The following is a 10,000-nucleotide window of genomic DNA, read 5'->3' as shown; positions in this document are numbered from 1 at the left end:
CTTTGACAAAAAATCCATAAAAAAATGTCATCTGTGGAAGCCGTAATACTGTAAAAAGCACGACCAATCATTTTAGCCGGCCCGGCTAAAATAACTGGATGGCCTACCTGCCTGTCAGCCTTCCATCGGGGCACAAACTTATCTCGTGCCCTCATTGGTCATGTGCGCGTTCGTGTGTGTTGGAGGAGGGGCTCTGTAAGGAAGTGGCAGATTTTCTCCGGTTGTGTATTTTCAAATTCTAGCGATCTCGAGCCGGTTTCTCAAACTTACCTACCCCACCTTTAATTCAGCTGACGCATTTATCAAAATCAACTTACAATAAGTGCAATAAAACATATATAATATACAAACTCAGATCAAGAAACATCCAGGTCCATCCACTTCAGGTTAGCCAAACTAGGAACATGTATACCAGCCATTTTGTGTATTCAGATTATGTGGTATTGTATCACTGTACAGAATTCATTCATTGCTGATGTGAAGGTGACACATGAAAACGTCCGTTATTGTTCATCTCTCAAACTGGGCGATGACAAAAACACATATGCACACATCCCCAAACAGCATGGTAAGTGTAAAACAGAGCAACACACTTTGACACACACTGTGATATTTCATTTTACAACCATGATAACAATAGTCACACCTTTAACAGTCACTGTGTTTTACAGAACAAACAAAAAAATTGTTCTCCAGCAGTGAAAGGGTTGTGGAACAGCTTTTGAGTTTAGCCTATCTCAGCAGTGTGAAATCACACCATCACTGTGTGTTCTCACTTCTGTGTGTGTGTGTGTGTGTGTGTGTGTGGTGTGTGTGTGTGTGTGTGTGTGTGTGTGTGTGTGTGTGTGTGTGTGTGTGTGTGTGTGTGTGTGCGTGTGTGCGTGTGTGCGTGTGTGTGTGTACATTGGGAGGAAATAAGGGATAGCTAGGCTTTCTTTGGATAAACAATCTGAGGCTGCATCTCTTATGCTAATGTCTTAGCCTGCTCGTTCCTCATTGCATTTACATTATCTGTCCTCATGAAACTAATGCAACAGACACCAGAGCTACAGCAGCAGAAACCAAAGTTACAGACGGCTCCACCCAACTTCCAGACAATGTGTTAGAGTGGAAGAATTGTCAAAAAATTCAGGTCTTACCTACACAATATATTACAGCATATTCTTCAACCTCTATGAGAAACATCATGGGGTTAATGAAATACGTGAAGAATCTGACTGCTCTTTTAATGGCCGACGTAGTTATGTTGCGCAGGCGGATGTTATAACTATGTCTGCCATTGGCAAACGAAAAACATTCCGTACAGCTGATTAGGTCCAGATACTTCGCCCTGTGCGCTCTTACAGTATAGTGTAGTATATGGGGGCTTTATAAACATGGACATAGGAGAATCATATTTTGTTTATAACCAATGTGAGCATTTAAATAAAGTAAAAGTGAAACGTTATCGTAAACACTCCACATGTTTGAATTCACATGAATCCCCCTTAGTGTTATTGTATTTAGACAAATACAACTTTATGCATTATATGCATAATTTGTTAGGCCACACATCACCACCATTCAAATAGGTTGAGAAACAGTTTAAGAAACCCCATACAACACAATAAATACTGTGAAAATGTATTTGATCCTTTGACAGTAATAAAAGTAACTTTTATATTTCGCATTTTGATTTAACAGTGTAGAAAGTTCAAAACAAAAAGGCCCTTCTTCAAATTACGGCATAAGTTGGAAAATGCTGAATAAGCATTGTGACTTAGATGATCCGCATTTTCATGACCTGTTGTTTCTGTGAACGGCCGATCTAGTTACATTTTGCGCCTGCAAGGTATTGTGCGAAAGCAATATCTCCTTTCCTTCCTACAAGATGGTCCAGTGTATCCTAAACTAAAGGAGATTGTAAGGGAAGTATTGAAGCTCCTTTCCTATCATCTAGAGAGCCCAGCAGCTCTTATCATGGCTGCCCCTTAAAAACCTCAGGGTCATTTCAGCTAAATTAACAATTCAACCGCAACCCAGCCCTTTGTGTGAGCCCCCACTACATACAGGAGAATCTGACACACTTCCTGTTCCTGCAGAGGTTCCCCCCCCTTCAGCAGAGGAGCTCACACCTTCAGAGACCACCCCTGAACACACACATCGGTCTGTCCCAGTCCCAAAGGAGTCCACACATCATCCAGTTGTTGATCAACATAACCACCACCAGTACCATCCAATCACATTGCAGTCTGTCATGACTCGTCTTTACCATCACAAGAGCCTGCCTGAAACTGAGGGAAAACACTCAGAGCCGAGGCATAGTGAGAGAGGAGGTAAGGCACACCCATAGATGACAGTAGATATAGAGTAGTGCCAGAAAATAGAATCATCTAATTTAGTTACAGCTTGATGGGGTGGAACCTCTCTGAAATGGACAATGTTCAGGAGGTGAAAGTGACGTTAACGTGCTCATAAGCTTTTATAATCTTATGTTGTTCAGCATCGTATCACATGTCAGGGACGCTTATTCAATTTAGGTTCGTGGCAGTGGAATGGAGTTAATGTGGGTGAGTGAGTGAGAGGCAGGATGAGCTCTGGCAGGTTGAGAAACGTCTCAGATGACACTGTCTTTGCATCATTTGGAGACAGAGAGCGGATTGTGGAGTATCAGCCACATGATCAGAGTGACGGAAAGATGTGAAGACGTAACAGCAGACAGAATCAGATCTAATCCAAAAACATCCCCCTTAACATTAGGAGAATACTCCATGCCAAAATTATAATTTTTATAAAAATCACTCACCCCGAGTTACCTTGAATTTTTAAAGAAAGTTATCTGGTATGCCTCAACAGGGAACGAAGTTCAACAAAAATGGAGAACATCTTTGGATGGATTGACGTAAATGGGAGCTCTGTTTAGCAACAGTATATCAACCGTAAATCAAATTACCTATTTACAAATTCTCCCACAACTCGTGCATTATAATTCATGTGTCGTTTATCCAGTCGTAAGCTCACTACTTCACAAATGTATGCATTCAAAAAAAGATACCTCAATATTTAAAAGATTTCTGCAAAAGACAATACTTGAACAGATGCTTGCACAAGCGTAAAACTGTTTATGCAGAAGTGTTTCAAATACTAAAGTTTAAGTGAAAATGCATTTGGGAAGTAGTGAACATAACGGAAGTTTTGATAAAGTAAGGCTGTTTCTAAACCGCAAAACAGCCCAAATGTAATACAAATCATCAAGTCTATTCACTATTTTTTTCACAAATTCTAGGTAGCACGTGGTGAGTAATTGATGTACAAATGGTCTTTTTGGGGTTGAAATTTGGAGGGAAAATAATATATACTTTATTTTACTGCAGTAAAAAATATTATGTCATAGAGGGGCAATAATACATGAAGTGTCAAGATTTAAATAAAATGAAGACATGATCTTTGAGGTTCCTCTTATGTGTCTGTGTAAAGTGAGCAGGAACTCTGAACGCTGCTTCAGACAGTTCGGGATGAGCTGACAGTTCAAATCACTCCTGCCCCCAAGGCAGCACCGGTCCTGAGATTAAATGCATTTATGCTCACTGCTGTGCCACATCAGCCTTTTGAAACAACTGTGATTCAGACTCCTTTTCTCCCACAAGAGAGGATTTGTTCTCCAGTGTGTGTGTGTGTGTGTGTGTGTGTGTGTGTGTGTGTGTGTGTGTGTGTGTGTGTGTGTGTGTGTGTGTGTGTGTGTGTGTGTGTGTGTGTGTGTGTGTGTGTGTGTGTGTGTGTGTGTGTGTGTGTGTGTGTGTGCAGCGGTGACAGTTGTGTGAGAGAGGAGGTCCAGTGGGGCCAGAGTCGGACATGAGTAGGGGGAGGCAGGGGTTACTTTGATGAGATGTACTGATGGCATGATGCCAGTTGTGTGAAATGGTCCAGGGTGCTGTGAGAACAGCTGCTGGCGGCCTGTCTCACTGGAGCCCCAGGGAGGTGGAGGGAGGGATGAAGGGGGAGTGAGTGGGCGGGAGATCGCCTGAAGGGGGACGCTCTGCAGGGGAGCAGGATGCTTGCAGGATGCCCCCCTCTGAAGAATAACTGGAGACGTACATCGCCGGTGCAAAAACACCTCAAGGGGAAACCCAGATGGATGCATGCAGCATTGTATTCTCTGGTGGTGTGGTGATCATTAGTCCCTCAATGACGTGCATGTTGTGGTCGCTTCATGTGATTGGCTAATTATATTTTTAGTCTGAATCGACTCTGTGAGAAAGACTGTGGTGTTTAGATTTATTGAATTGTGCCCCCTAAAAGGAAGAGGAAACTGAACCAGTTTCACATCTCTGTTATTTTATTTGTAGCCCTAAAAACACAAAGCAAAGGATGCTGGGAAAGGCATAAAGCCCTCTGGGAAAGTGGAACATACAGAGAAAAGAGAAAGAAAATGGAAAACTTGAGCAAGCGACAATTAAAAATGCAGTAAAAGCGGGATGTGTGAGTGAGAGTTGATTTGAGATTCTTTGTGTGAGCGCACCGCAGAGAACATTACATCTCAACATAAGGGGAAGTAATACAATACATGATATAGCATCCTATGCATATTCATATTTTGGGCAAATACACTCTCACCAGATATAGGATAAGATACTCTTCTATTATAAAAAAGAACAAAGATACAAGCACATACACGACATTTCAGGACATTCAGATAAAAGGAAGTGCATGTCATTTCTTCCACACGCAGAAGGAAAGTGCAGTGATGAACGAGTTTCTCAAGCTTCTCTGACTCTCAAAGCTTTTTCCAAAAAAGAAAAAAACCAGGGCTGAGGCCCCTGATGATCCACTATCTGACAGAGGGTGAAAGGAAAAGAGAAAGGAAAACAAGGTCCCTGAGGAAAAGGGAGAGAAAGGCAGACGATATCAGTAATCTTAACCCACTGCAGTATCAGCCTAATTATAAAGTTCTTTTTGTTCAGCCTGTAAAACACCTCATGCGTTCTTGTACAAAATCTGATTATCTTGGCCTCAAAACAGAAAAGGAGAAGGATCATAAAGCTAGAGAAACTGAAAAGAGCGGCATTATTATTTTATACTTTGTTGTGGCGTCGTTCTTGTGGATTTATATACAGTAGTTTACTTTTGGCGCTGTAAATATGCAGTAGATAAACTTTTACTATGAGTATAACTTGACAGCACACAATGAAAAGCAGGACCCTAAAAACCTGATAGTCACTCAGCAAAAGCGATGGAGCTAAATCAAATTGGCACCTATAGTAGGATGAAGGTGAAATAGATAAAGAATGTATTTATCTACAGATTTATCTTGCTGAGAAAAGGATATGAAGTAGATCAACTATTACAACTTAGTAATAGTAGAACCGTTTCTTTTTTGTGACGACAACTGTGTTTTCTCATGATAAATATCATTATGGTGTGTCAATCTTCTATATGTGTAAAGTATACAAATCTAATATGATACAATATCTGATTTATACAATGATCAAAAGTATGAAAAAAGATGTGCAGTAAACTAAAATTAAACGTAGAAACTCACAACACATGGCCCCCTAAACAAATGTGAAACAATAGGTGTATATATAGATTTATTCTTGTTATTTTAATGAACATTGTGGTGTCTTAGTCCCCCATATATCCAAAGGAGAGGTGCATGAGACCCATGGCCACAAAACAACTTCACCTCGACATATGCAAGGTATATTTTTACGACATAGCGTAGTGATTGTAGCCAAATGTAATTGGGTGTAGTGGTGATCATTTAAAGAATAGAATTTCACATTGTGGTAAACTTGGCAACTTAAAGCAAAACTGTCTCTTATCAAACTTATTTTTCGATTACGGTGTTTCAGTCCCCCACATGTTTGAGGGACACTTTCGTGAGACTCAAGGCCACAAAACAGCAACCTTACCTGGGCAAGGGAAGGATAGTGAGGAGGAGGATGGTGAAGAAAAAACAACTGAAGAGACAGGTATATCTTGTGTATGTAGAGAGGTAGAGTATATCCACTACAATAGAGTTCATGTAGATGAATGTTGTAGTATAACTTGTGCAAACATGTGAAGTAGACTACAATGCAACTCTCAACCATGGTTCCCTAAAACAATGGAAATAGCAGATATATTTGTAGACTTTTGTTTGTTATTTCAATGGCGAGTGTTGTGTTTCAGTTCCCCTTGAATATGAGGCACTTGTACATGAGGCCCATGAACACAAAACACCGCCATCCGGGCACGGGGCGGAAAGCGAGCATGACCAGCAGAACAAAAGAAAAGGTATCACTTTTATATGAAGTGAAGGCAAAGTTCTCCAATATTTACATACTTTAGTTTACTTCAGGTGCAAAACATATGCCAAACTTTCCTTACAAGCTGAACTTGGCAACTCACCCTCCTGACGTTGGGAAATGCAGAAATGTATCAACATGCTTTTTAATGTGAATAATAGTTGTGGTGTTTCAGTCCCCAACAAGTCTGAGGAGCATGAACTTCAGACTCATGGCCACAAAACAACAGTCTCATCTGAGCAAGGGGAAGGTACCTTTATGGTATTTAGTGGTAGCAATAATCTTGTAGTTCTATATACTGTAGTCAACCTGTAGTGATGAAAATATGCAGTAGACGAACCTCCTCCACAATTTAAACCTGGCTATTAAGCAAAACATTGCCCCTGTAGACTAGAACATGTTTTGACTTTTTGTTTGTTGTATTAAAAGGCAACTGTTATGTTTCAGTTTCCCACAATGCTGAGGGACACGGACAAGAGACTCATGGCAACAAAAAAGACTCTCATGGTCACCTACAAGATACTTATGGCCATGTACAAGAAAAGCACGGCCACATAGTGGGGACTGAAGACGACAAACAAGAGTCATATGACCATTTACGAAAGACTCATAGCCAGGTACAAGAAACTCATGGACACATTGAAGAGACGCATGGCCACAGACAACAGACTAATGGCAACGTACAAGTGACTCATGGCCACCAACAAGAGACTTATGTCAAAGTCCAGGACACTCTTGGCATGGTACAACCAACGCATGGCCATGTTGAAGAGACACATGGTCACAAACCAGAGATCCATGCCCAAATAAAAGAATCACATAGCGTAGTGAAGGAGACTCATGGCCATGTACAAGAAATGAATGGCCATAAATCAGAGAATTATGGACAAGTAAATGACAATCATGGTCACGTACAAGAAACTCATGGCCATGTAAAAGAGATTCATGGCCAGAAACCAGAGATTCATGACCAAGTACAAGAGACTCATGGCCATGTACAACCAACGCATGACCATGTCAAAGAGACTGAAGTCCACAGATTAGAGATTCATGGTCACTTAAAAGAGACAAAAGGCCACATACCAGATATGCATGGTAACGTTAAAGAGACACATGGCCACACAGAAAATCGTGGTCATGAACAAGAGACTTATGGTCATGTACAACCAACGCATGGCCACGTTGAAGATGCTCATTACCACAAATCAGAGATTCATGGTAACGTAAAAGAGACAAAAGACCACATACGAGACACACATGGCCATGCTCATGGCCACATAGTAGGGACTCATTCCCATGCACAAGAGACTCAAGGCCACGTTGAAGGGACTCTTGGCCACAATTCAGAGATTAATGGTCACGTAAAAGAGACTCATGGCCACATTGAAGAGACTCATGGCCACCAATCAAAAGACCACATACGAGAGACTCATGGCCACGCACAAGAAACTCATGGCCAGAAAGAAGAGACTCATGGCCAGAAAGAAGAGACTCATGGCCACAAAGAAGAGACTCATGGCCAGAAAGAAGAGACTCATGGCCAGAAAGAAGAGACTCATGGCCACAAAGAAGAGACTAATGGCCAGAAAGAAGAGACTCATGGCCACAAAGAAGAGACTCATGGCCACAAAGAAGAGACTCATGGCCACAAAGAAGAGACTCATGGCCACAAAGAAGAGACTCATGGCCATGTACAGGAGATGCATAGCCATGTTCAAGAGACTCATGTACAAGAGACTCATGTACAAGAGACTCCAGGTCAGGTACAACCGAAACATGGCCAAGTAAGAGAGACTCATGGCCACAAACAACAGACTCATGGCCACGTTCTCACTTTTGGCATCGAAGAATCGATGCATGGCCACATAGAAGAGTCTCATGGCCACAAAACCACCACTTCATCTGGGCACAGTGTAAATAGTGAGGCGGAACACAAAGGTATATGTTAGTAGTATATGTAGTGTAGTTAATCTAGTGTTCTGTGAATATGTAGTAGATACATTTTTAGCACAGGCTAAACTTGGCAACTTCTAACCCAAACCAAATTTGTCACAGAATAAATGTATAAAAGCTGTTGATTGTCTTTATGTGTGTCAGTCTCCCACAAGCCTGAAGGACACATACACAAGACTCATGGATACGAACATGATATTCAAGGTCACAAAACAACAACCTCACCTAGGCACGGAGAGGAGAGAAACGCTAAAAGTAAAGGTACATGTAGGGGTGGCATAGGTCTTGTAGTTTTTACTGTAGTTTACCCGTAGAGCCGAATACATAGAACATTATCTTTTAGCAAAATGGTTATTTGTTTTTGTACTGTATGTTGACAATTGTGGGCAGTCTCCTACAAGCCTGAAGGACATGTACTGATCACAAGCTAAACTTTGCAACTCCAATTGTTAAAATGGGTCACTATGAACGACAGAATTTGATCCAAATTAATGTATTTGTGTCAAATACGTAGCTTGGTTGTAGGCAATCCTAATTTGGCACCAACATGAGCAAATGATTTGTATCACAGTTTAAAAAAAAAAAAATGAACCAAAGAACTCAGATAAACATTGTCTGAGTATAAAGATGGTTGAGGATGAAAACATTTTCAATGCCTTAGGCATATTGTGCCTTTGCTTGTTGTGTTTATGATTAATGTGGCGTGAAAGTTAGGAGCACCAACATAAGACAAATGGCGACGAAAAAAAATCTCTTATCGGTAGTGGTCCTCCTATTTTGGTTTACGTCAATTACAGTTCTGGTTTTGTCAGTCTCCCATACATTTAAAGAACACCTACATGAGACATCGTGGCAAGAGAGAAAAGCAACATGAAGAAAGAAAAGATGAAAATAGAGATGTGTCTTTTAATGTTGAGGTGGCATTGTTTTTGTTGATTTATAATTAGAAGTGAACCTGTAAACATGCTGTAGATAAACTGTCACTGCGAGTTAAACCTGGCTGCTCATAGTGAAAAAACTAAAACTGGAAACGTCTCTAAATTTATCTCCAACTACCTGATAACCTGTCAGTCAACATTCGCTATAAGGAAAATCTTAATTTGGTACCAACTGAAGCGCCATATTTTTCCATGTGACAATGATTGACACTGTAGGGAAGGATATAAAAAGCAAGCAGGATAATGAAGTGGGAAATGGATAGACTAGAAAAGGAATATGAATTTGACATTAAGCAACAATAACCCATGTTCTTTCTGCCGTCAAAATAATGTGTTAACTTTTTTTAAACACCCTCGGTCAAGGGATTATAGAAAGTCAGAACATTTGGATGTGAACAGATATTTAATATTCTAAACAGGCTTGATTATCTAACCCTATTTCTTTGGTCAAGTACGGATGTAGATAGGATCTATACTAGCAAAGGTTTCTCACAAATCATTGGCTGTTGTTGTCTTGTCAGGAGCCGCTGTTCTGTCTAGTTTGGTGAAACAGCCTGAGATAATCTGGTCTACGTCAATACAGATTGATTTGCAAGTTGTTGATTCTTTGTAGTGCACCACAAACCTGAGTGGGAAAGTGGGAGTCAGGAGACCTCAAAACACTCTGCTGGGAGAGAGGATGAAGACAGAGAAGAGACAGAAAGACAGAAACAGAAAGGTAGAATTTAAAATGATGTTATAGAAGAGTGATTCATGACTGGTTGCACAGTGGGGCCCACAATTTATCATGATGAGGTTAATAAACAACAAAGTATTGCGGTTATAGCTCCATTAAACAAATCA

General features: G+C 40.7%; 1 protein-coding gene across 1 annotated transcript in view; it reads left to right on the top strand.

Annotated features, from left to right (window-relative positions):
* The window catches only part of LOC117476303 (netrin-G2), a 78,718-nt gene that overhangs the window by 58,792 nt on the left and 9,926 nt on the right, over positions 1 to 10,000 (top strand). The window lies entirely within an intron of this gene.

Source organism: Trematomus bernacchii, unplaced genomic scaffold (genome assembly GCF_902827165.1).
Source record: "Trematomus bernacchii unplaced genomic scaffold, fTreBer1.1, whole genome shotgun sequence".
NCBI classification, from domain to species: domain Eukaryota; kingdom Metazoa; phylum Chordata; class Actinopteri; order Perciformes; family Nototheniidae; genus Trematomus; species Trematomus bernacchii.
This window is presented reverse-complemented; position numbering and strand designations above follow the sequence as displayed.